Source organism: Protopterus annectens, chromosome 11.part0 (genome assembly GCF_019279795.1).
Source record: "Protopterus annectens isolate FY-2018-M chromosome 11.part0, PAN1.0, whole genome shotgun sequence".
Classification (NCBI taxonomy): domain Eukaryota; kingdom Metazoa; phylum Chordata; order Ceratodontiformes; family Protopteridae; genus Protopterus; species Protopterus annectens.
Window position 1 is genome coordinate 526,730,699 of NC_056745.1, and position 27,393 is coordinate 526,758,091.

At 41.2% G+C, this 27,393-nt stretch overlaps 1 protein-coding gene across 2 annotated transcripts in view; it reads left to right on the plus strand.

Annotated features, from left to right (window-relative positions):
- Positions 1 to 27,393, plus strand: part of OTUD6B (OTU deubiquitinase 6B) — a 1,944,790-nt gene that overhangs the window by 1,607,717 nt on the left and 309,680 nt on the right. The gene's annotated exons all lie outside the window — the stretch shown is intronic.

Here is a 27,393-nt window from a genome sequence, read left to right on the forward strand (position 1 = left end):
GGACCAGACCCTTTCAATTTTTCATATTGGATTTGGAGACCAACCTGTGATGTCTCACAGACTTTGCAAGGTTTTCCTAAAGGGTACAATACACTTAAAGCCTCCTTTTAAAGATTCTCTCCCACCTTGGGATCTGACTCTAGTACTGCAATCACTTGTGTCACCACCATTTGAACCAGCAACTACTTGTGATTTTAAGTTCCTTTCCTGGAAGACGTTAGTTCTTGTAGCTGCCACTTCCACAAGATGAGTCTCCGAATTACAAACCCTGTGTTCTAAAGCTCCTTACTTAATTTTCCATAAGGACAGAATGTCTATCAGGACAAATCCAACCTTTCTTCCTAAGGTGATGTCATATGTTAATATCAATCAGTCTATAGACTTACCTGTATTTTTCACAATTTTTTCCAACAAAGGGGAGTACTGCCTTCACCTTTTGGATGTACACAGGCAGTTGCAGTTCTGCCTAGATAGAACTAAACAGTTTAGACAATCTGACCAGTTGTTCATATCCTTCGCCAGTGCAGCTTTAGGCAGATCAGTCTCCAAGGTAACTCTCTCCAGGTAGATGAGAGAATGTATTTCTTTCATCTACAAGAACTTGAATATGAGAGATCAGCGGTGACTTCTGCCATCTTTCACTCCAAAGCTTCCATGTCAGAAATTTGTGCAGCTGCAACTTGGGCTAAGCCTCATACCTTTATTACACATTACAAATTGGATACGGTCTCCAGGGGGAGAGCATCTTTTGGTTCTATAGTGCCGAGGAACATCCTTCCATAAGGCCTTCCAGGATACAAGGTAGCTAGCTGGAAACTCTGTCCCATCAGTCATGAATAGATGGAGTGACAACATCAGATAAAGAAGTTATGTCTTGCCATAACTTTCGATCTGTGTTGTTGATCTTCATCTATTCTTCCGTCCCTCCCGCCGGCCCCCTCCTTCAGATTTCTGGTGGAACGATAACCTGTCCTGGGTTTTTATAGTTTCCCATACCTTGGACAAGGCTTCTGACCTTTATTATACGATTCTTCTTTCTTATGGAAACTTGATCTGAGGTAATCTAGTGAGGAGAATTATGGGTAGACTTGCAGCGCAAGAGATTTTTTTGGCTGACGCGAGCTATACAACTGCCAGATCGGTACCGTGTACCAATCAGCTAAGAATAGTTGAAAATCGACAACACAGATGGAACGTTATGGTAAGACATAACTTCTTTTTTTCCAAGCTGTGCCAATTGCACAAGTGCAATCTTTGTCAGTAAGTCTAGATTTATTACTAATTACTAAGAATGGTAAACAAATCATCCAGTTTTTGATATGAGAACACAGGTCACCAATGTTATCAGGTTTTACCTTTAAATATAAATAACATGTAGTACACTGTGCAAGATACTTGTGCCATCTCAAACTATTAATGGCATCCTCATTTAAGGAATCCATTTTCAGCTACAAACGAATAAAGAATTCTAAAAGGAAAGGAAAGTATAATCAAAATCAGTTATTACAGAATTCAAAGAGATTTTGAGTCATCTTCTGTCAGAAAAATCACACCAACAATATAAAATTGAATATTAAATTACTTACAATAAAGTCATCACTCTGACCTACTGTACCAGTTATGCCAGTCAAACAAAACCTGGATTTCCATTACATAACTCATTTTTCCTCACACTCCCAAGTGGGTTACAGCAGTAAAGATAAAAAAAGTTTTGTACCAACACAAAATTGTTTCAGATAAGCTCTGGATTGTCCTCAATGCAGTCTGTGTGAATTTATAGCTGATTAGGCTCATTGGGATGGCTAGAGTTTTCCTGTCTAAAATCTATCCCTTTCTAACACAAACAGTGAAAATTAGAGGTAAAATAACAAAATATAAATGAAAGTCAATGTTTCTGTCTACATTATATCCTTTTCTTCCTACAAGCAGTAAATAGCAGAGGTAAAAAATAAACTATAAATAAAAGTAAATCTGTTGCCATGCAATTGCACAGTCAATCAAAACCAACACAATATTTTGTTTCATATAAGTTCTTCACTTTCTGGGAGATAAAATTGCCATCTCAGATCACTCTGAAGGTAAATCTGTATCCTATGACATTGTTATCATTGAATTCAGTGGCAGACCAGCTAATCAGGTCAAGGGTAAACCAGATAAGTGGATGTTTCACAGACAGATTTTCCTTCTGTTGGTGCACAGGTAGCATGTCCTAGATATAGAATTATAAAACTCAAATACCAGTGGACCATAAGCCATCAGTTCTCTCTAAAATAGCACAACTCCAGAGCAAAAAACAAAACACCAATGAGTGGTAAGCCTAAACCAATACAATTCTAGTACCACTGGCCATCACAGCATAATTTTTCAGTCATAGCTGTTATACTGAGATAGAACATCATGTTATAGGTGGTAAAAGATCTATTTTCAACATATGCTTCCTGATATATGGTTTCAAGTCTAAACATTTCCAGTTCTGACAATAACTTTTCAAATATTACCTTTTCCATTATTTTTTCACAACATGAACGTAGATTTAAGGGGCTTTCCCTTAAAGATAAGTTTAATAAGCTTGTGTCTCCAATCTTGAGGAATCTCCCCATATTAATACACCCTAGTAAATAATAGATGTAATGGTACTAAAAGATGTCCTTCTGTTCATATGCTGCTGTATTCATGACATCGGGGAGTTTGCCTCTGGTGAACTCTCATCCGTCCGGTCGTTATACAAAAGTTAAATGCTATCGCTAAGCTGTGCGTGACATCCCATGCCTCTGTCTGACATCTGTCATAAAAGTACATCAGGTATAAAGCAGACGTCAGCACGTACCTCTTCAGAACTTTTCTGCCGCCTGTGTGACTGCCAACTCTGCTCGTTGCATTGCCAGTAGAAGCATTTTCTTCATCCAACTTCAGATAAGTACCCCTTAGGGGTTTTCTATTTTCTTACTTGCTACTGTTTTGGGTTACATGTCAGGTAGGAAGGGCAAGTGTAGGTGTGGAAGGCAAATTCCACATAAGGATTTGCATGAGCACTGCCTATTCTGCCTAGGCCGTGAACATGACTTGCTACTGTTTTGGGTTACATGTCAGGTAGGAAGGGCAAGTGTAGGTGTGGAAGGCAAATTCCACATAAGGATTTGCATGAGCACTGCCTATTCTGCCTAGGCCGTGAACATGACTTGCTACTGATGTTCTTCGTTCCACATTGCTGCAGTCCTAACTATTGGGTAGTCCGCTGTCCAGTCGGCCCGAATACCAAAGTATATGGCTGACGTCGGTCAGGGCGCATTAGACTGACGTCAGTACGTCAGGGTACTAATGCGCATGACCGACGTCATATCCTCAGTCTTTTTTGCCGCGTGGTCCGATGCAGAAGCAGTTTTGCGAGTGCAGGTTGGCGTTCTGAAATTTTCTGAAGTCGGAGTTTCAGACCGAATCAAAGTTGGCTAAGTACCCCGTTGGGGAACGTTTTGGTTTTTTCTTGCCTCAGTATTTAACCGGACGTCGGTTCTTTAGAAGGCTCAGTGGAGTCGGAGGTTTTGCCAGGAGTTTCTTTGGAGTCTCAGGCAGAGACTTTACTGTTACAGGATGTGCCCTCTCAGGAGGTAGGCCAGGCTGAGGGGGCTTCTCAGGTAACTGTTCTTCCCTCTCTTCCCAAGGTAGTTAGAGCCTCTCCTTCTGTTTCCAAAACTTCTTTGAGAGTTAGGCCAAGTTTAGCTTCAGTGGGGGCTTCTCCTAGCACTTCAGGTTCTGTGCCTAAGAAACATATGCTTAAAATGGCAGAAGATTTGATTACTATGATTAGAGGTTCTATGCCCTCCTGATAAGAGGCCTAGGGTGGAACCTGAGTTTGAGAGTTTGGAACAGTGTTCAGAGGCTTGAGTCTTCTGGAAGACTTGCAGGAGTATCCTCCTTATTCTGATTCTGATGTGGATGATTCCACTCCTACAGCTTCTCCTCCTGAGGATTTCTCATTTTCAGAGACTCTGCATTCCATGAGGGAGCACTTTAAATGGGAATGCCAAGATTACTCTGATTCTAGGAAAAGGCTTAGGGAATTCTTGTTTTTACCCCAGCATAGGCCCTTAGCTATACCTCCTGTGTTGAATGTGGTAGAAGATGTTTTTGCAGAGGCTTCCCTGAACCCTGATTCCTTGCCTCCTGCTCCTGTTAAACCTGATAGGTACTATAGGGTGCCTGAAGCTCATAAGTATCTTTTAAGAGTCCTAGGGCAGACCCGAGACTGTTTCTCAGGGACCTAAAGGTGTTAAGGCCTTTGTTGTAAAAACCCCTGTTCCAACTGAAAAAGGGGCAAGGGCTTGTATAGATGGGGAAAGAAAGTGTATACTTCTTCCACTTTAGCCATGAGGGCGTTGAATTGTCAGTTTCACATGCTAAAATATCAAAATTATCTCCTTTCACAATTGAAATCTAAGGTGGATGCTTTGGCGGAAGGTATTGAGTGTAAAGAGTTGCTGGATTTAGTTCATGTGTCTGAACAAGTGGGTAAGCATTCTTTGCAATGTGGTTTTGATGCTGTACAGGCCTCCTCGAGGGTGGCTGCCACTAGTTCTGTTCTTCGCAGGCATGCCTGGTTGAGGGATCAGAATTTAGCTGAGCATGTTAAGACAAGGATTTTGGATGCTCCTTTACAGTCTGATGTGTTGTTTGGTTCGCCTGTGGAAGCAGTTTTAAAGAAAATGGAGGACATAGCTAAGTCTATGCAAACTGTTAAAGATTTTTTGCAGGTGCAGCCACCCAAGTTTAGTAGAAATTGGCCTACTAAGGGTTGGACATATCCTGCTTATGATTCCCAGTCTAGGGGTAGGTCTAGACGTGGTAGGGGCAGAGCTCAAGGTCCTTTAGGCCTAGAACAGGAGTTCACCTGCTCAGACTTCTGGTGAGGGCGGGTCAGTCCTTTCGTAAACAGACCCAATGACCTGCCTTTTCAGCTGCCAGTAGATTCTCGTCTGGCAGCTCCTTTGGGAGGAAGACTGTCTCTTTTCAAAGAAAATTGGGATTTAATTACTCAAGACAGATGGGTGTTGGATATCATTCACCACGGTTACAGGTTTTATTTCCATACATTGCCCCTTTCAAAGGCATGCCAGACGTTCCTCCTCCACAAAGGAAAGAGGCTCACAAGCAAATTTCTCAGTTACTCCAAATAGGGGCCATTCAGCCAGTCCCTGTATCACAAAGGGGCCTAGGATTTTATTCTCGCCTGTTCCTAGTACCAAAGAAGGGGAACACGTGGAGACCAATTTTGGATTTATCTATCCTCAACACTTATCTGGACATTCCCAAGTTCAAGATGTTGACGTTACAACAGCTTTTACCTCTGCTGGGCAAAGATCACTGGATGGTAACTTTAGATCTCAAGGAAGCTTACCTTCATGTGCCTATAAGACTAAGTTGCAGGAAGTATCTGCGTTTTCGAGCTGGAAATTCTCATTATCAGTTCTCTGCATTGCCCTTTGGCTTATCTACTGCGCCCAGAGTATTCACAAAGGTTCTGGCTCCAGTGATAGCTTACTTCAGGCTACAAGGAATTCAAATCTATCCTTACTTGGACGACTGCCTGATTCTGGCTCAAGAAAAGGAAGACCTTCTACAGCATCTGGAATATGTTATAGCAGTGCTAAGATGCCTAGGGTATTCTGTGAACGAAATAAAGTCCAGTCTAGTACCCTCTCAAGACATGTGCTTTCTGGGTGTGAGACTGAATACAGCAGCCCAGATGGCCTTTTAACCCCGGACAAACAACAGAGTCTATCACTTTACTTCCATCAACTATCTCGTCAGTCCGTGCTGACTGCAAGGACAGTCCTTCAAGCATTAGGGTTCATGGCATCTTGTATTCTGGTGCTTCCCAATGCCAAACTGCATATGAGGAAGCTACAATGGTATCTCAAAAATGTATGGACACAGCACTGCCAGGATTTGGACACTGTCATTCAAATAATACCTTGCCTTCCAAAAGAATTTTTGTGGTGGGCTCAGGAATGTCACCTAAACAAGGGACTCTCTGTGACCCGGCCAGAGGTGAGTCAGATTTTAACGACAGATGCCTCGGACATTGCTTGGGAGCTCATCTAAATGGAAAGTGGATACAAGACAAGTGGCCTGCCAGACTACAGCATCTACATATCAACATGAAGGAGATGTTAGCAGTCCAGTTTGCATTAATGGCTTTCAAGGAGTTACTTCTTCCAGGGCAGGTGTTGATTCTAACAGACAACACAACTGTCATGTAGTACATCAACAAACAAGGGGAACACATTCTTACCCATTGTGCAGGCAAGCAATGATTTTATGGGAGACTGCGCTCAGCTTGCAACTAACTCTTCAGGCAAGGTTTCTGCCGGGAGCACAGAACTCCTTAGCAGATGTGTTAAGCAGACAAATCATGGATCCCCACGAGTGGAAACTGGATCTTCATGTATTTCAAAAGTTGACAGTGTCCTGGGAACTCCAGACATAGATCTGTTCGCTTCTCCACTGAACCACCAGCTGCCAAAGTTTTGCACAAAGAGGTTTCATCACACAGCTTGGAAAGTGGATGCTCTTTCTTTCAGTTGGAAAAATCTTCATGTGTATGCTTTCCACCTCTGCCTCTTCTTCCAAAGGTGCTTCTAAAGGTCAGACAAGACAAGCCAAGGATGATTTTAATAGCTCCAGATTGGCCTCGGCAGCACTGGTACCCATTACTGAGGAGTCTGGTAAAGAAGCCTCCATGGCCTTTACCCTTGATTCCACATCTGTTGTCTCAGAAGGACGGTCTTCTGCTCAATGTCAAGCTTCACTCTCTTCATCTAACAGCCTGGCATATTCTGTTTTGAAAGACAGCAGGTCTCAACTTCCTCAACAAGTTTTAAATGTGATTATGGAAGCCAGAAGACCTAGTACAAGGAAAGTGTACGCAGAAAAATGGAAGAGATTTTTATTTTGGACTGCAGCAAAGAATTTGGAGATTTCAGAGCCTAATTTGAGTGTGGCTCTTCAATATCTTACTGAGTTATTGGACAAAGGTTTGTCTTTCTCTTCCATTAAGATTCATGCTGCAGCAATTTCAGCTCACTATGATTGTGACCCACCATTGTTTTCACATCCTTTGTTCAAGCAATTTCTTAGAGGGGCAAAGAATATAAGACCCCCACGAGAGCTCCTACTCCTGCTTGGGATCTCAATTTTGTGTTGGAGAAACTTACTCTACAACCTTTTGAGCCTGCAGCTACTGCTGAACTGAAATACTTGTCATGGAAGACTGCTTTTTTGTTGGCTATTACTTCTGCAAGAAGGGTTTCTGAGTTACAGGCCCTTATGGCGGTTGAGCCTTTTTGATTTTCATAAGGATAGGGTATCATTACGTACTAATCCTTCTTTTATGCCTAAGGTGGTTTCTAGTGTGGCTTTAAACCAAACTATTCATTTGCCTACTTTTTATGCAGATCCCCAAAATAAAGGGGAAAAGATTTTGCACACTTTAGATGTGCACAGGCAATTGCGTTATTATTTGAGCAGGACTAAGGATTTTAGGCAGTCTCAGCAGTTGTTTGTTTCTTTTGCTTTGAGTTCAGGGCAAGCCTGTGTCAAAACAAACTATTTCTAGGTGGATTGGGTTTTGCATTGCATTTTGTTATTCCCATCATGGCAAGGAGATTCCAGCTGGGATTAGGCCTCATTCCACTAGGGCTACTGCCACTTCAACAGCATTTCTAAGGGGTGTGGCAACTAAGGACATTTTGGAAGCAGCTACTTGGAGTTCAGTGCATACTTTCTCTAAGCATTATCACCTTCCTCTCTACTCTAAGTCTAGGGCTGGTTTTGCCACAGCTATTTTGCAAGGCATGTTGTCAGCTCCTGCTTCTTTATGATTTGCCAGCCTCCCTTACCTCTGCTTTGGGATTCTACCCAATAGTTAGGACTGCAGCAATGTGGGACGAAGAACATAGTACAGTTTTGTACCTACCATAAATGTAGATGTTCGAGGATCCACATTGCTGCAGTCCAATTTACCCTCCCTCCTTCCCCTCTGTGTTTAGGGGTGGTTGTGTAGGTGAGGTTATATGCTGATGATTTTGTATATATTATACATGTTTTTGGTGTAGGTATATTAGGCCTTGTCTTTTTAGGGTCTTCTGACATCTGGGGCAAGAAAAGACTGAGGATATGACGTCGGTCATGCGCATTAGTACCCTGACGTACTGACGTCAGTCTAATGCGCCCTGACCGACGTCAGCCATATACTTTGGTATTCGGGCCGACTGGACAGCGGACTACCCAATAGTTAGGACTGCAGCAATGTGGATCCTCGAACATCTACATTTATGGTAGGTACAAAACTGTACTTTTTGGGTTACATGTCAGGTAGGAAGGGCAAGTGTAGGTGTGGAAGGCAAATTCCACATAAGGATTTGCATGAGCACTGCCTATTCTGCCTAGGCCGTGAACATGACTTGCTACTGTTTTGGGTTACATGTCAGGTAGGAAGGGCAAGTGTAGGTGTGGAAGGCAAATTCCACATAAGGATTTGCATGAGCACTGCCTATTCTGCCTAGGCCGTGAACATGACTATACCATCTGTAGTATTTGTCAGGCATTTGTCTCCAAGACCCTCAGAAGCTGTCTTGCAGCCTTAAAACTATACCTTGAAAATCAGAGATTCAAACGTGTAGCGTCTAGGATGGACCCAACGTCGGAACACTTGGATGAACCCCCAGTCAAGAAGGCCAAAAAGAGTAGGCCCAAACAGGCTGCTACGCCCTCCACTCCAGCCATCGCTCTCAAGGCTAGTGAAGGCCCGGAGTCCTAGCCTGAGTCCTCAGAGCTTCCTTTGGCAGAAGGCCCAGAGGAAATCTGTCCTTTGCCCGAGGTTACGTCCTGGAGGGAATCTCAGGCATCCAGTTCAGTTGCTGAGGGGGAATCAAGGCTCATTATATCCTAGGGCCCGCCCAGCATCTCCCAAATCATGGTACATGAGGACATAGTGTCTGATTTAGTGGAGTGCCGGCTGGCATCCGACCCTCTACCGCATTTCTGAATCCTCTTCCCCCTGAGACCTTTAAGAAGAGGAAACAGAAAATTAACATATTTCTCAGCCTCTGCCTGCTTTACCTGTCAAATGGCCTCTGGATTGGCAGGCCTTCACTCAAGGCCTGCTCAATGCCTTTCTGGCCTTGCGTCAGGGCCCGAAGCCTGCACAGACCCCTACGCCCTCTACCTCTAAGGGGCCTGCCCCCGATGTCTTTTCAGGAGAATAGGACTCATCTGGTGATGAGTCCCTCACCTACTCTTCTCAGATTGCTTCTCATCTGGGATATGCTTCACCAGAGGAGGAATCCAACGGCACTAACTCACCTGGTGAGGGCATCAGTGAAATGCAAAACATTTTCAAATGGGACAGCAGTAAAGTGACAAGAGATTAATAAATTAAGACAGGAAAAACGATAGTCCAACCGACAAGTTTATTCAAAACCGGTTGTTGGTGAACCGGTTGTTGGTGCAGCTTGGTTTTGAATAAACTTGTCGGTTGGACTATCGTTTTTCCTGTCTTAATTTATTGGTCGTTACGTTAAAGTGACAAGAGACCCAAAAGAGATTCTTTGAACTTCTTCAATTGGAGTCTCCCAGCCCTTCTGCTGTGTCCCCCCCAGTACACCCTGCTTTTCTGGACGCTTCAAAAAAAAAACCAGATTCACAACCCCCAAGCATCCAGATAGATTCTTCGAGGTGCCTGAGGAAGCTACCTTCCTCTACAAACCCCCTTCTGCAGACCCTGTAGTTATTTCTGTGACAACAGACAAAACCTCAGTTACTTCCCTCCACCTCTCTACTGCCCTCTGACAAAGAGCAGAATGATGGAACATCTGGGAAAGAAAGCTTGTACTTCTGCCACCCTAACAGTAAGAGCATTCAATTACTAGACGCACATTGCCAAGTATTCTTTGGCTGTTTTGGAAGATGTGGTTAAGAAACTGGGAGAGCTCCCTGACTCCCCTGCTAAAGCTAAGATTTTCTCTCTCCTGAACTCCTGCACACAAGTGACCAAACACTCCAAGTGCAGCTACGACACTGTAGAACCATCTGCTAGGGCTGCTGCCTCTGGATCTGTTATCAGAAGGTACTCCTGGTTGAGGCTGCAACCCCTTCCTGATGACATCAAAGCCAACCTTCTAGATGCACCCCTGGACAACAAAAACCTGTTTTGTTCATCAGCTGCTGAACTCTTTAAGACCCTCCAGACCAAAAATAAGGAGCTGCAGAAATTGAGACATACCTTTCTCTTTCCATTTCCGCGCTTTCAGAGAAATTTCCCAGCTAAAACTTCCTTTGTCAGGTCCTCAGCTAAGAGAATACAAGCTAAGCCTAGAAAAGATAACAGGAAAAAGCACCCTTCTAGGTCTGTCTCCTCCATTCCATCCTCTAAACAGTCCTTTCAGGGAAAGCCTGGTAGTCTGTGACTACGAGGACCTATACCCAGAAATCCCTCTATCCATGCACCTCTCCCTCGCCCTTCCTGCTTGGAAGCAGATTACCCAGGACTCCTGGGTACTGTCTATCATACAGCAGGGATACTTCATGACCTGGAAGACTAGACCCACTCCCAAAGGCATCCCTCTCCCACCCAAAGACCAAATCCCACTTTTTCCTCCCATCCTGCAGGAACGTCTTGCTCAAAGAACCATCCAGGAGGTCCCATTGCTTGCAAGAGGAAAAGGTTTTTGTTCAAGAATTTTCCAGGTTCCCAGAAAGGAAGGTAACTGAATGCCTATCCTGGACCTATCCCACCTAAATACCTTACTCAGAGTCCCCTCCTTCAGGATGCTCTCTCTCCCAACCCTTCTGCCACTCCTCCTGCCTCAGGCTTTCCTAGTGTCCCTGGACATGATGCCTACTTGCACATCCCTATTCACCCTCTCTTCAGAAAGTACCTCCACTTCTCTGTGGATTCTGCACACTATCGGCTCTGTGCTTTACCCTTTGGTCTCTCTATGGCCCCAAGAGTATTTACAAAATGTCTGGCCCCAGTCATGGCATTTACCAGGACGAAAGAATACAGCTTTTTCCCTATCTAGATGACATCCTTATCCAGGCTGCCTCAAATTCAGTGGCCTTGCAACACCTGCAGTTCACCATCTCCCTCCTTACATCTGGGATTCACCATAAATCACAAAAAAATCATCTCTGACACCCTCTCAGGATCAGGTGTTTCTAGGATGTCAGATTCTGACCAAGGAAATGAAGGCTTGCCTGCCACCAGAAAAGATTGTGACCCTCACGTTATTCTTCCAGGGGATCATTCCTCTCAAAACCATCTCAGCCAGGGAATGTATGATATGTGGCCTTGACTATCCCCATGGTCCCCCCCTGGCAAGGCTACACATGAAGACGTTTGAGTGGCATTTGAGAAACACCTGGAAGCAACATCTACATCCTCTATAGAGTTCATGATCCCCATGCTTCCTTGCCTGTCCAAGGAATTGAAGTGGTGGATCTCCCAGATTCAGTCAAACCCAGTCCTGCCCCTCCTGCCCACACCCCCAAAACAAGACCTCTTCACAGATGCTTCAGACACAGGCTGGGGAGCAACCCTAAGAAACTGGAGAGTGAGGAACTCATGGAGTCCCACTCAACAAAAAGATCACATCAATATCAAGGAAGTGAGAGCCTTGATACTATCTTTGGATATTTTCAAGGGTCAGCTTCTCCCAGGCACCCTGAGGTGGTACACAGACAACACAACTGTGCTGTGGTACATCAACAAATGGGGGGCAAGGTCCTACCTCCTGTGCAGACTAGCGCTGCAGGCTTGGGAAACAGCACTAGACAAACAAATCCTTCTCCACAGACAATGTGATGGCAGACTCTTTAAGCAGGACCATGACCCTGGCTCATGAGTGGATGCTGAACAGGGAATTGTTTCTGGACCAGGTTCATTGATGGGGTATTCCAAATGTGGATCTCTTCGCTTCTGCTCCAGGGCATCTCACCCAGATGCTTGGAAGGTAGACGCTCTATCAATCTCTTGGAATGGGATGTACGCATATGCATCAACCTCAAATCTTGCTGGTGACCCCCTAATGGCCAAGGCAGTATTGGTTCCCCCTACTATTTCACCTAACCAAGGGCAATCATCCCAAGTTACCCCAGAGTTTGGACCTGCTCACACAGGACAAGGGAACACTCTTGCACCCTCAACTGTCCACACTGAATATCACTTTGTGGGTGATAGGGCGTTGATTCCCATCAGACACCTATATGCAGAGGACATGAGCCAGGTTAGTGGAAGAGATTTTCCTTATGGTATCAGAAAACAGTCTACAACCACTGAAGGCAGAGCTCCCAGTAGTCTTGTCCTACCTGTGAGATCTCATGAAGTCTGGACTGTCATACTTCTCCATTAAAATCCACCTGTCTGCCATCTTAGCTTGCCTACCCCTGGTGCCTCCTTTAACATCTAGTTTAGAGGTCAGACTTTTCCTGAGAGGGGTGTTCACCTCAGACCACCAAGGAAGCCAGTTCCGCCTCCTTGTGACCTTAACTCAGTCACTCCGGAGCAGCTTAAAAAATGCTACCTGCTCACTTCCACCATAGGAACAACAGTGCAGCCTGAGCTCAATTTCAGAAAATCCATTTGTAATATATAGAAAACAAATGTTCATAACTCTCTAACTATAAGAGCTAGACTAAAAATGTGAATGCGAAAGTTGTTCAGAAGACACTGACCTTTCCAACAGTGTAAATGTTGATAGTGCGCATCAAAGTCATTATTAAATATTTGGCAAGGAATGCTGATATTGTGCATATTTTTTTACCTTTTTTGGAAAAACAAAGCACAATATCTTGGTCAATGTACCTTGTAGACCCATACAATGTGTATTTAATTTGTTTGTATGAATGTCAGCTTTAAAATGATACTTCAACCATTACTGTGTGATGCTTCTTTACGGAGATATTCACAGAAATATGATTAATATTTCTCATAATTGATAAAAGCATAATATCTCATCACCTGTAACAGAGGCTACATATCGGTGTACAAGTTGTGTGGCTGAATGTCAGCTTTAAAATGATGCATCATTTGTGTCATCACCATGCTCCCTTGCAAATATATGGACATAATGAGAAGTATTGGAAATGTATAATTTTCATAATTCTACAAGACTAAACAAACTGTGATATCTGTAGCTGTGTACAGTACACAGACACAGTTCTTTTACCATGTTGGAACTATTAATACTGTCTTCAAAATGAGGTATTACTTAGCACATTGAGATGCTCCCTTGCAAAGTTATTTACCAAAATATAAAAAAAAAATCATAATTTCCATAACCTAAGTCCTAAACAAATTGTGATGTCTGTATAGGTGTACAGCATGCAGACAGTTCTTTTATCATGTTGTAAGGACTAACACTGTCTTCAAAATGAGGTATCACTTGGCACAATTACATGCTCCCAAGCAAAGTTAGTTACTAAAATATGAAAAATGTATTTATTTTATTTATTTATTTGCAGTTGGTTAACCAGGATGGTCCATTGGGCCAAAAGAACCCGTTTTCAATGGAGTCCTGGGGAGAAAAGCTCCAGGAAACTAACAAACTAGGTACAAACAATAGAATGATAAATAAAAATAAAATAAAATTGTACAATTGTAAAAACAACACACATTAAATTAATATAAGCTTTTGGAGCATAGAGGGAGATGTGGCAGAGCAGATAATGGTAGAATCATCTGCATATTGGATGATGCTAGAGAATGGAATGGCTTTGTAGAAATCATTTATAAATATATTGAAAAGAAGGGGACCGAGAATGGAGCCTTGTGGAACTCCGGTGGGGGTGCTAAGAAAAGAGGAAGTGGCCTTTTTCCATTTTACAGCTTGGAATCTATTTGATAGATAGCTAGAGAACCAGTTCACGGAGGAGGGGGAGAGATTCAGTTTTGAAAGTTTAGTTAAGAGCAGGCTGTGTGAGATAGTGTCAAAGGCCTTAGAGAGGTCAAGTAGTAGGGTGGAGACAATTTGGCCAGAGTCACGTGCTTTATTGACAATCTCAAGATAGGAAAGGAGGGCTGTCATAGTGCTATGATTGGGCCTAAAGCCGTGTTGAGTGGGGATTTATGAAATTTATGAAATTATGAAAAAAATCATAATTTCCATAACCTAAGTCCTAAACAAACTGCAGTATCTGTATATGTGTACAACATACAAACAGTTATTTTACCATGTTGTAAGTACTAATACAGTCTTCAAAATGAGGAATTAATCAGCACATGCATGACTCCACATAGACAGGGGTTCTGATGGAGAGATGAAAAAGTCAGCAAGCAAAGGAGCGTAGTAGTGCTGAAATTGAATTCATCCTCAAGTCTTGGTGAGTACCTTCGCAAGGTGGACCCTGTTTTAAACAAAATCTCACCAAGGCGACACTGATATATAGACTGTATTTATATAGCATATATCATGGACAGAAGTAAATCAAAAATAAAAAAAGATAGCTGGGTGCACAAGACCCAGGATAAAAAAGTGCCCAATCCTGGTAAGCGCACTGGTGTCAGGACTGGAAAAAATGACAGTGTAGAATCCTCAAAATACGGAAACAATCCTACAATGGGGCCAGGCCAGGCTCAGGGAGAGGATGGGCCCCCTGTTGTAGAAGGAAGTAGTAGTCCACAAAAACGACAAAAATTGATTGGCCAAAGAAGAGCCATAAAGACGACAGAGTGGACTATTGAGGATAAGAAAGAAATTATGTATTATTACTATTATGTAAAAAGCCCAGAATTTCCCGACACGAGATACACAAAACGATTAAGAGAGAAATTAGAGGAAAGAAAAATACTTTCTCAGGAAAAACTGTCACAAGCTTCAAATAAAAATTTGCTTTCATTAATACAACAGATTTTTGAAAAACAGTATATAGATCAAGAAACTTTGATCTCTTTGGAAAAAGAAGCCTCTGAGGAAGTGAGAAAATATAAACAACAAAACCTAGAGATATTTGAAAAATATAAAAAAGAAATATGGACATGGGAAAGAAAGAGAGATTTGATATGGTGCAATATTTATGCAAAGGAGAAAGCCAAGTTAACTAATATACAGAAGGCAGTTTCAAAGAAAAATACAGGCAAAGGCATCCAGATATGGACAATTTCACAATGAAAAGACTAAAAACACAAAGATTTAATGTAGAAAAGATGATTAATAAAGTAGAGGTTAAAGAAATGGAAGTTGAAGTTATGGAGTGCCTGCGAAGTGAAGGATTTAATGTAGAAAGTCTAAAACAGACTACATTACAGCATGATGGAGTGAGTCCCCAGAATAAAGAAAAACAAGATCATCAGGAGACATGTAAAGAAATATGGACAGGGGAAACGAAAAGAGATTTTAATATGGTGTAGCATTTATGCAAAGGAGAAAGCAAAACTAACTAATACAAAAAGAGCAGCACCAAAGATATTTGAAGAAAAATATAGGCAAAGGAATCCAGATATGGAAAACTTTCAATATAAAAAATAAGATGACTAAGAAGAAAATTAGAAAAAGAGATTATTAATGGAGAAGTCAAAAAAATAGAAATTGAGGTAATGGAACAACTACAAAGAGAAGGATTCAGTGAGAAAATCAAATGCAGAAAGCACCACAGCAGGATAGAGCAATGGATATCCAAATTAAGGGGAAACCAGTGGAACAGGAAGCAACAGGTCAAGCGCCATATCAAGATATTTTGGAGCCTTCCACAGGAAACCAGTATAAAAGTTCACTTGAAGCTAGACAGGAAGGAAAGGAACAGGAAACTGTGGAAACTCTGATGCAGTCAATGTTGAGGAGTGATAGGCCAGTGAGTTTCCATATGATAAAACAACAGATGACACAGGATGAAATAGAAGAGAATGTGCCACAAGAAGATGTTATACAACTTTCTATAGAATGCCCACAGGAAATGGAAAACAAGGTATGGAAGAAAAGGAGTTAAGAGAAGGGTTGCTAGATAAAGACAGATATATCAAGATCAATGAGAGAAATAGACTGCAGAAGGTTAATAAAACCCCAAAAGTCAGAAGCTTGATAAAACAAATGAACACGGTAATTAGGACTGTCCATAGAGATCTGTGCAATATAACAGAAGTAAACAGAATATATTACTGTGCTGCTAAATTAATAACTGATAAAATTCTACCACAGGAACATAGGGTAGTGAGGGGGGGGGGGCAAAAGCGAATACTATCATGGAAATATTGAATAGAGAAAACTATAAAGCAGCTAAGACGAGAAGTGTCATTGTTAGAAGATTATAGAAGAGGGAACAGATCAACAAAAATATTAAGAAAGAGAGATGTGATAAAAGCAATGTGCAGTATTAGAAGAGACCAGGATCTATTATGCACTGTTGGAGACAGCAAACTAAAACTTTCAAAACAGGCAGAAAGACTCCGAAGATACGAAGATAAATATAAGGGAAAAGCACAAAATAAGCAATTTACTGATGACCCAAGAAAGTTTTATAGAGAATTGGGATACAAGGTAAAAGGAATTGATAGACCGTAGAGAAAAGAGGAAGTTTTATTTTATTTATTTATTGACATTTGTTAACTGGGTTTGTCCAACTGGGCTTGTGGCCCATTTTCAGTGGAGACCCGAGGAGAAAAGCTCCAGTAGTACATTTTTAAACAAGTACAATTTTAAACAATATAGATATAATAGCAGTTATAGCAAAAAGATTCACATATGTTGGGTTACATGCATAAAGTTAAAGTTGCATTAAAAAGTAGCTAAGTAACGTAATTTTACATTGATATAGTTCAATAGGTCAACAATAAAACTTTTTTGTTTGCATAAAATTATGCAAATGCATAGTAGACACATTGGAGAGAGAGGTGTAATGAGGTACTAAGTATGGCCCTTCTGAGGGTACATAAAGGGAAGGAAGACTAGGTGGGGTCATGGCAAGGGCAGGTTCTAGAATTGAGAAAATAAGCTTTTAGTTCATTTTTAAAGTGTGAGGTGTGGGAGATTGAATGTAAGTTAAGGGGAGGTTTGTTCCAAGCAAGGGAGTGTTTGTAGATTAGTTTGCCTACTGACCTTTTTGGGTGGTAGATATCAAGTAATTGTTGGTTAGAAGTACGGAGGATCTGGGGTGGGATGTAGATGGAGACTAAGGAAGATAGAGATGGACAGAAGGAGGGTTTATAAAGTATAGAGTGTAGCATATGAAACTGATAAGATAGAAGAAATTGGGGAAGTTCAAGCCATTGAAGAGAGTTTAAAGAAATGCAGTGGTGTGAGTTGTATGGGGAGTTAATAATGAATCTGGCTATTTTATGGTAGGTCTGTTGGAGTTTGTTTAGAGTGGAGGCCTGGATATTGGTAAGAACTGGGGCGGAGTATAAGAGGGAGGGGAGGAGTAGTGCCTGGCCCAGGGTAAGTCTGGATTCAGGGGTTAGGAATTTTTTGTTCCGATATAGCAGACCTAGTTTCTGTTTTTTTTTAATACATTGGAGTACGTGTAAGTTGAACTTTAGTTCGTCATCGATAACCCCTAGGAGTTTTGTGTGGGTGTCAGGTTGGATAGTTGTATTGTTAGAAGATTTAATAAAAAAAGGAGGTTTTGTGATGAGAAAGAGAATGGCGAAGGAAAAGTAGGAGTTTAGTCTTTTTGGGATTTAGGCTGAATAGGTTGTGAGAGCGCCATTGTTCAGTGGATAGTAGGGCCTGATGGGTCAGGGTGTGTAGTTCAGGAATGTTATTTGAGATGGATATAAGTGTGGAGTCATCGGCATACTGAATAAGGGAGGATTTTTTGCATGAGGTGTAAAGATCATTGGTAAAGATGTTAAACAAAAGGGGGGTCCCAAGATGGAGCCTTGGAGAACACCAGTGGAGATTGGAAGGAAAGGTGAGGAGGATGAGAGCCATTTGATAGATTGTTCCCTGCCAGATAGGTAACTATTAAACCAGGCAAGTTCGGAGGGGGATAGGTGGAGATTTGCGAGTTTGGATAGTAGTAGAGGATGAGAGACAGTATTGAAGGCTTTGGAGAGATCTAGGAAGACACAGGAAAGGAGTTTATTGTTGTCTAGGGCCTCTGCAGTGATATGAGTGAAGGAGAGGAGGGCAGTGGTGGTGCTGTGGTGAGGACAAAATCCATGTTGGGTAGTGGTAAGTAAGTGGTGCGTGAGGAGATGATTGAGAAGCTGCAAGTGAATACATTTTTCTAATATCTGGGAGAGGGGCGACAGAATGGCAATGGGTCAGTAGTTTGAGGGGTCAGTGGAGTTTCCACCTTTATGAAGAGGGATCGTAAAGAAAGATTTCCAAAGGGTGGGGACAGTAGATTCCAGAATAGATTGATTAGTTAGTATAGATATAGGATAGGCAATTGAGTCAGCAGCAAGTTTGAAGAATGTAGGAGATAGATTGTCAGTGGAAGGAGTGCAAGATTTTAGCTGGAGTAGTAGAGATTTTTGATGTAAGTAGTGGGAACTGGCTCAAAAGAAAACAAAGTTGTGTTAGTGGAACTTGGAGGGGTGGGTGTCGAAGTAGAGTTTGGCTTAGAGTTTACTAGATTTTGGATGGAAGTGATAGTGTTTATTCAGCAGGGTAGCTGTTTCCTGAGAGGAAGAGTTAGGGTATGGAGAAGGATTAGAGGGCTTTCCAGGATAGAGGATGTTGTTGAGAGTTGACCAAATTTTTTGAGGATTGGATTTGTAGTTAAGCTGAGCAGAGCTATAGTATAACTTTTTGTCATTAGTTGTATGTTTTTTTGCAAGGCTCCTCAGTTGCCTGTATTTTTGAAGAAGAGATGGTTTAGTTTTAGTTTTAGTCCAGGTTTTCCAAGCACTATCTCTTTGTTTCATAAGGGACCTAGTCTCCTTGGAGAGCCAGGGAACATGATTTGATTTTACTCTGATCTTCCAAGAGGGAGCTAAGGAGTTTAGAGTACTCATGAAGATGCTATTGAAAGTGCTTACAGCATCGTTTAGGGGGAGGTGTTTTAGGATGGACCAATCTATGTTGTGGAGAATGGAGTTAAATTGGGATGAGTTGAAAGTTGATAGTTTTTGACAATCTTTGATAAGGTGGGGTTTAGGAATATGGGAGTAGTGTCTTAAGATGGTGTTAGGGAAATGATCACCGAGGGAGTCAGATAAGGTGGTGGGATTGTCGTATTGATGGGGGGAATTGGTAAGAATCCAGTCTATGATGGAGCTGGAGGTGGAATTTTTATGGAAGCGAGTGGGAGATGCTATAAGTTGGTGGAACCCGTGTATTTGAGTACTGAGTTGGGGGAGTAAGTTGTGAGTTTGGATCAATCAATGTTGACATCACCAAGGATAAGTGTCTCATGGTATGTTGTGGGACAACCAGGATAGGATGTTTTCAAGAATGGGCAGATTGTTACCAGGAGGAAGGTAGATAGAGGCAATTGCAAGTTTTTTTGTGGGGATTCAGATGGCAGTTAAGGATGAGGATTTCAGCTGGGAGGAAGTCAGGAATTGGGGAGGGGTATGGTGAGAGGTTAAGGTTGTTTGAGTTGGAGGATGGCCACGCCACCCCCTTTTTTTACAGATCTATCAGATTGGAAGATGATATAACCTGGTGGGAGTATTTCACTATTTCCTTTTTTAAAGGTTGCTTTTGCACATTTATCAAGGCAATCAGTCAGTGTAGATGCATTTTGGAGAGGTATCTATGAAGATCCTGTGGAACATACAGATGCTAAATGGATAGAAGAAGTATAAGAAAGAATAAGAAGTTTAAAGGTACACGGTATGAAATGGGATGAAATAACAGCCAGAGAAAGTGAAACAAAGTTGAGAAAAGCCTCTAATTGGAAAACCCCAGGCCCAGATGCAGTACCTAACTTTTGGCTTAAAGTATTAACTTCTTTACACGAGGATCTAGCCATGAGTAAGAGCTATTTATATGCACACCCGAACAGACACTGCACTGGTTAACAATAGGAAAAACAATGCTATTACTTAAGAGTGAACCTGCAAGCTACCCAAAAAATTATAGACCTATAAATTGTCTTCCGACGACGTATAAACTGTACACGGGGATTGACGCCGACAGAGTTTATAGTCATTTAGAAGAAAATTCAATTATGGCAGCAGAACAAAAAGGCAATAAAAGAAAGTCATATGGGAACAAAGGATCATTTGTTGTTAAATAAAGTTATAGTGGAGAACTGTAAGAAAGGGAAGAATCTCAGTATGGCATGGATTGACTATAAAAAAGCATTTGATAGTATTCCACATTCATGGATAACAAAGAAGAAATGAAGAACGCTAAACTCCACGGATTCCTGAAACGCTAACTGCTCACATACATTATCCCAAAAACCTGGAGTAATGTGAAATGTGTATTGAAACACTCCATCCACCAATAAGTTAAAAGATCTTCATTTATTGTACCATACGTTAAGCGCTTTCACTCACTGAACCGTGAGCTTCATCAGAACAAATTTAAAAACAGTGAATACAGTTTAAATACTCCATTTGGCGCCAAAACAAAATAAATTCAAAGTGGCACAACATCAAAAGAATTCAGTGCGAAAATAGTCATTTTTTGCCTAATGTCACCTGTAACAAATATTGACATCCAAACATCCTACCAACAAAATTATTAACAATATCGAAGTGTATAAGAATGAAAAATAAAAATAAAAGAAAGTAAAAAATAAAAAATACTGATGCATATAAACTAATGCATTCTGACTGATAAACAAGACCAGTCACATATCCCTTACAAATGTGTATAGTACAATCAAATAACTTGTTTGATATGTGAAAAATACTATTTAAATAAAACTGTTTAAATAAAACAATTTAAGTACAACGTTACAACTACCCACAAACATACAAAAATGTGTATATCATGAGTGTTATTATAAAACAGATCTATAACCTACAATGTATGTGTAGATCTTCTGATGCATAAACTAATTTGTACATTTACCCATAGAATATGTGATTAAAATAGTCTAATATTTTATATTTAATAATGGTTTTATAGTAATGTGGTTGTTAAGCCCCTGGGGTGTCGAGGCATAGGTGAATAACTGCCACCATACTTCCTTACAGGCCAAGATAGCATAATGGTTATATATTACTGAGCCCTTTCTCTCACCTAAACTGTACACACAAATACAAGGAGTCAAGACATATCGCCCTACATACTGAGTAGATCAGTGCCAGAACTACTATAAAAGCTGTAATAAAACTTATGTAACATTTATATCACTGAGCCCTTCCTGTCACCTAAACTGTACACACCAATGGACAGAGACAGACATATTGCCCAACAGTTTTGATTGATCCATGCCAGAATTACTTTCCTCAAGGTGAATGCTACCATAATAGATGCTTACATTCCCTAAGGCAGCAGCTAATCTTTCAGTGAGAGAATCCCTCTCATTAGTTTTGATTTTTTTCACTCCATTCATCTATTTAGCACTGAATACAATTGCTTCTTATACAAGTGTCATACATTCTACATTCAGTAAACATTTCACACAGTTTCCCATAACATATTACTCCAACTTATTCCCCTTGTCTTAGCATGCATTTATCTGAAGGATATGAAATACAAATGTTTATTTATTTATTTATTTACATTTGTTGACCGGGAGTGTCCGACTGGATGTAGGTCCATTTTCAGCGGAGGCCTGGGGAGAAAAGCTCCACAGTTAAAATAAACAGACAGTAGTTACATTGGATTACATAGTGATTAACAATTTAACATAGCAATTAATTACAAACATATTTACAGATGAAGAACATAGTACATCAGTAGACAACTAGAATCTTTATCTGCGAAGTACATAACAGACATTAACAAATGTTACAATAAGAAGTCCCTGCTGTATAAAAAGTACTAGGCTTATGAGCATCTGAGCTTACTATAGGTAGTTAGTGGTGTGGAAAGAAAGGTAGTGGTTGGATGGGGTGGGTGATATAAGAGTGGGAGTTGCAAGGGCATAGCCAGCATGTTTTTAGGTGCACTTTTAGTAAAGTTTTGAAGTGGGTGCATGATGGTACGGAGGTAATTGTGGGTGGGAGGGAGTTCCATAATTTGGCTATGGCGCAAGAGAATAGTACTTCACCAGCAGAGTTATTGGCTTTAGTGATCTACAAATGATTTTTGTTGCTGGATCTTAGTGGTCTGGTGGTGTGATAGGGTTGGAGTAGATTCTGAAGGGATGGGACATTTAGTGGATGGTTTACTAGTTTGTGGGCGAGTGATAGTTGATACCACTGAAGGAGGTGAGGGAGTTCAAGCCAGCCCAGTTCAGCAAGTGAGAGACGGTGGTGACTACGGTAGGATGCCCCTGTGGCGAATTTGATGATTTTGTTGTAGCAGGTCTCTAGCTTGTTTAGATTGCATTGCCTTTGGTTGGTATATATTGGAGAGGCATAAAGTAGGGTGGAGATAAGGTGGGAATTTGCTATTGAAATCTTTGTTGCTTTGGTGAGAATTTGCTTATTTCTGTATAACGCTCCTAGTTTTTTGTGGACTTTTTTATGGTCATGGATATGTGAATGTCAAATTTTAGTTTATTGTCTATTTCCACTCCTAGCAATTTTGTGTGTTCAGTTGGGTATATAGTGGTGTTGTCTTTTGCTGTGATGTTAAAGTGAGAGTTGTTTTCAGTATGTTTGGTGGTTTGGAAGATGAGTAGTTTAGTTTTGTTTGGGTTGAGTATTAATTGGGCATCGGATAACCAAGTTTCAACAGAGGAAAAGGCTTCCTGTGTGACTTTTTGCAGTTTGGGTAAGGGACTGGGCTGAGCAGATGATGGTTGAGTCATCTGCATATTGTATGAGTGTGCCATGTTTGGTGGCAGAGGCAAGATTTTTGGTGAAAACAGAGAAGAGTAGGGGTCTAAGGATGGATCCTTGGGGAACCCCTATGGAGACAGGTAGTTGGGAAGATATGTCATTCTGCCATACAATGGATTGTTGGCGGTCAGACAGGTAACTCTGAAACCAGTTGGTGACTGATTGAGAGAGGGATAGGTTATTGAGGACAGAGATGAGTTGTTTGTGTGGGACCATGTCAAATGCTTTAGATAGGTCTAGGAAAGTAACAGAGGAGAGATAGCCATTGTTTTTATGCTGAAGGATAGTGTTAGTAAAGGAGAGTAAGGTAGTGGTGGTGCTATGGTTTGGTCGGAAACCATGCTGAGTATTGGAAAGGAGGTTGTTAGTAAGGAGGTAGTCTGAGACCTGAGAATGCATGCATCTCTTTAGTATTTTGGAGAGTGGAGAGAGAATAGCTATGGGGCGGTAATTGGTTAGTTCTGTGTGACTTCATTCCTCAGATTATTCCAGTAAATTGCCCCCTAACCCCCCCCCCCCCCCGCACGCACACAGCAGCCCCCTCTCCAGCCATTCCAGTTTTCCACTATTTGAGTATTTCTCTACAGTTACCATAGAATGAAAAACTGCAGAGGTCGCCTTGACTCTAGTTAAATGGGCTCGCAATGGTTTACATAATTTAAAATGTACATGTATATATATATATATATATATATATATATATATATATATATATATGTGTGTGTGTGTGTGTGTGTGTGTGTGTTTGCATGAATACATGTGTAGGTATATACATATAAACACACACACACACACACACACATGGACTTTGAGTCATACTGGTACCTCTGGTCCAATGACCTGCTGAGGTTAATTGTTATATGTACTTCATCTAGGAGGTCTTTTGGGTTTAGGAAGGTCATATTTAGGGTCTATGTGTCTGCTTTGGATTGTGTGTGTGATGGGTGCAGTGTGTGTACTACTGGCATTATTGACATTAGGTAAACATAAGGCAATTTCTACACTGTCTCAGGTTCACTGGTTCCTAAAGTAACTCCAAAAACATTAACTTCCTTACAAGAACAGTAATGCCATTTATCACTCTGTGTCCCCTGCTATGTATTTCCCAGAGATTAAATGCAAGATCATCTTTTGCATTCACTTGTACAGAATATTCAGGCATTTACCCATTTCCCTTGGATTGAAATCTGCTTAAGTAATTAGCCCAGTAGATGTATTCATACATGAACACAGCATTTACTGACACACATTTCCTGCAAAAAAAACGAAAACAAAAAAAAAAAAAATAAAAAATAAAAACTGAAAAACAATGATACAATACATTTTTGCATATAACAAACTTTATAGGACTATATGGGCACCCTTGTTACAGCCTCCATGATTGCCCTGAAGCATTCACTTAACTGCTAGTTAAGTGTTACTGCCTCTGAACAGATTGTCTAGATAACATTCAATGGAAATCCATACTAGTCTAGCTTTTCATAAACTAGACTAATTCACAAAGCCATATGCCATATGGGAAACCACAAGGGCTATAAACTTATCCACTCTTGATCTGCTTTTGTAAGAACAATATACTTAAGAACTATACAAGTCTCATTAGTTTCATGCCCTCCCTTCATGCATCACAGTTTACCTTTTGCATTACAATATTCTGCACACTTTCAAAACTAAGGTTCTCCTTTAGAAATGAATGTCAGTATTGCTTTGAGTAGTGACTTGGTTGTCTGAGGCACTGGCCTCAGCCTTAGAACTTAGATACTCCAAAGTCTGTAAGAGAAGCTGTCAATGCTTGGGGCAATGGAATAAATGAGAAAAATTGAAGAAGAGAAACCAAAAAATTAGCCTCTAATTTCCAGTCATTCCCCTAACTCCCTTTATTGTTGTCAGGTTTTCGACATTAGTAAACAAATCATCGTCTTGCCCTCCCTCATCTGTCATATTCAGTACTGATTTCAAATGCAGTAACTGCTCTTGTCACTGTAATGTATAAACTATTACGGGGATTCCATATTTAACTAGACAGCTTTGCAGCTACAAACTGAATTTTAAAGTTTAAAAAATGCAGCAAATACACCAAACTCTATTTTTTTTATCTGGTACACCTTTCAAACCCACATATTTCTCTCATAACACAGAAGAAGAACTGCACTCGTCCCCCCAGATCTGTGTAACAAATCGCTAAAATGAATAACCCTGAGGATCAGAAATGCCAAAAATTACCAATCAAAAATTAAAATCCAAAACAGAGAAGGGCAAAAAAGGACTGTACAGTCAACTAGACACATCTGAATGAGCCACAGCCGGAAGGCGAGTAACTAAAGTGGGCGTCGTCGAAATGAATCATGCTTTGTACGAGCATCCACCCAGGAGTACATCTGCAGTCTGGTTGGGAAAGCAGATGTCAGTATTCCATGGACCCACAACGCATTTAACCATTACATAGAGTGAAGTCTTAAAAGAAAATCCAGCTCTGCATGACATACAGCACATTTACTTGAAAAATAAATAAAGAAGTATGCTGGTTTCTGCTACTAAAAGTGGTAGTTACGTTACTTTCATACAGCAACTACTTTTCTGGGAGGAATACCTATACTCTACTTCTTTATATGCTTTTGCTAAACAAATCTTACTAAATTACCTGTCAAATACCTCGGCGTCTATAGCTGCTCTCAGCACCCGGGCAATAAGAGGAACACCAACCAGGTTCTTAATGTTCGTCAGTGGGATGCCATCACTGCTGGCTCTTGCTAGAAATACTGCTGCAAAGTGCCCTTTTTTAGTAATGCAGGCTGCAGTTATCTGATTATTACCCATTGCCATTGCGTTACTTGCTGTGGCTCCACTTTGCTGCCATTACGAGATTGGAACCACTTGCAAGTGTTCAAGTAACTGCTCGAGTCTGCATGAATGAAAACACACCCCCTTGGGTGTAACCAAACAGATTATACAGCCAGTGATACTAGTCTTCTTGCCAGACACATGATAGCTGATGCCATGCCCTTCAACTGTCCTAATTTCTGGCCTCTGTTTTAGTTTGTTCCCCACAACAAATCACCGAGTACTGAAATCACTAAATAACGACAATCCATATGGACCAATAAAAGCTGCCACTCCACCAGGTTGGTAAAACAAGTCATTACAATAAATATAACAGAAACACAGATAAGTGCATTCTGCAAAAATCTGGATAGTGACTACTTACATGCTCATATAAAGCCCTGGTTCCGTAGGCTGGAATACTTTACTGCTTTATGCTGCAAATAGAGGGATCCAGCAGCAATGGAAGTAAATTTTTCAGATTTTAGAAATAAAAAAGGTAATATCTGCTGCTGGACCCCTCTATTTATTTGTAAACAACTATGGATACATGTCTGGGGGGTGGAGGTGTTAAGCAAGTGGTAGTTTTGATTTCTCTGATTGGCTGCCACCACTAGCTTCACAGAATGCAGACAAAATTGGTTTGATGTACGCACAGGAAAACACAGTGCATACTAAGCTGATTTTCTTGAAATAATTAAATGTAAGCATATGACTAATCTGATGCAAAACCGAAGTTGAGAAGTTAACTGACAAAGTTCATTTACCTTTTTAACTTACTTTTCACAAAATACGGCTGAAATAGGACCGGGAAGTAAATCGCGTTTGTACAAGGCACTCGGTGGGGTAACAGCATGCATTTACTAGCATCTCATAGCGTGTTCGGATGTAAGCACAGAGGTGCTAGGAGGCGGTACTCGGGGTTAATGAGTTAACTTTATCCTAGAAAAATTGACTCTCCCACCGTTTGAACCAGCCAAAGACTGCTCCTTCCAGCACTGCACTTGGAAGACCATACTCTTGGTGGCCATAACCTCTGCCCTGAGGGTCTTCGAACTCCAGGCACTTATGGCATACCCCCCCTTCACTGTCTTCCACAAGGACAGGGTATGTTTACGTACTAACACCACATTCATGCCCAAAGTGGTAAATGTCTTGTCCATAAATCAGACTGTCATCCTGCCAACCTTTTTCCCCTCTCTGTAGAACCGAGCAGAGAGGATACTTGACTCCCTAGATGTACACAGACAGCTAAGGTTTTATTTGGCCAAACCCAAACCCTTCCAAAAATCTGAAAGACTGTTCATCTCCTATCACCCTAGAGCCCTGGGTCAACCTGTTTCCAAGCAAACTATATCCTCTTGGATATCAAAAAACATTTCCTTTTGCTACTTAACTATGGTAAGTCACTCCCAGCCCCAGTTGGGGCACAGTCTGCTAGGGCAGTGTCTTCCTCAGGGGCTTTCTTTAAAGTATTGGACACAGCTGCTATCCTAGAGGCAGCTACTTGGTCCTCAGTTCACACATTCACCAGAAACTACAAACTGGATATGGTCTCTAGAGCCAGGGCAGGATTTGCCAGTGCCATCCTCCATGGATTTGTGGAAGGTGCTTCTGGTCCGCCACCCCTTCATTAGGACAAGAGCTGTTGCACTCTCCCTGATGTTATGAATACAGCAGCATATGAATAGAAGGACATAGTATTGTTGTGTAAGAACTTACCATAA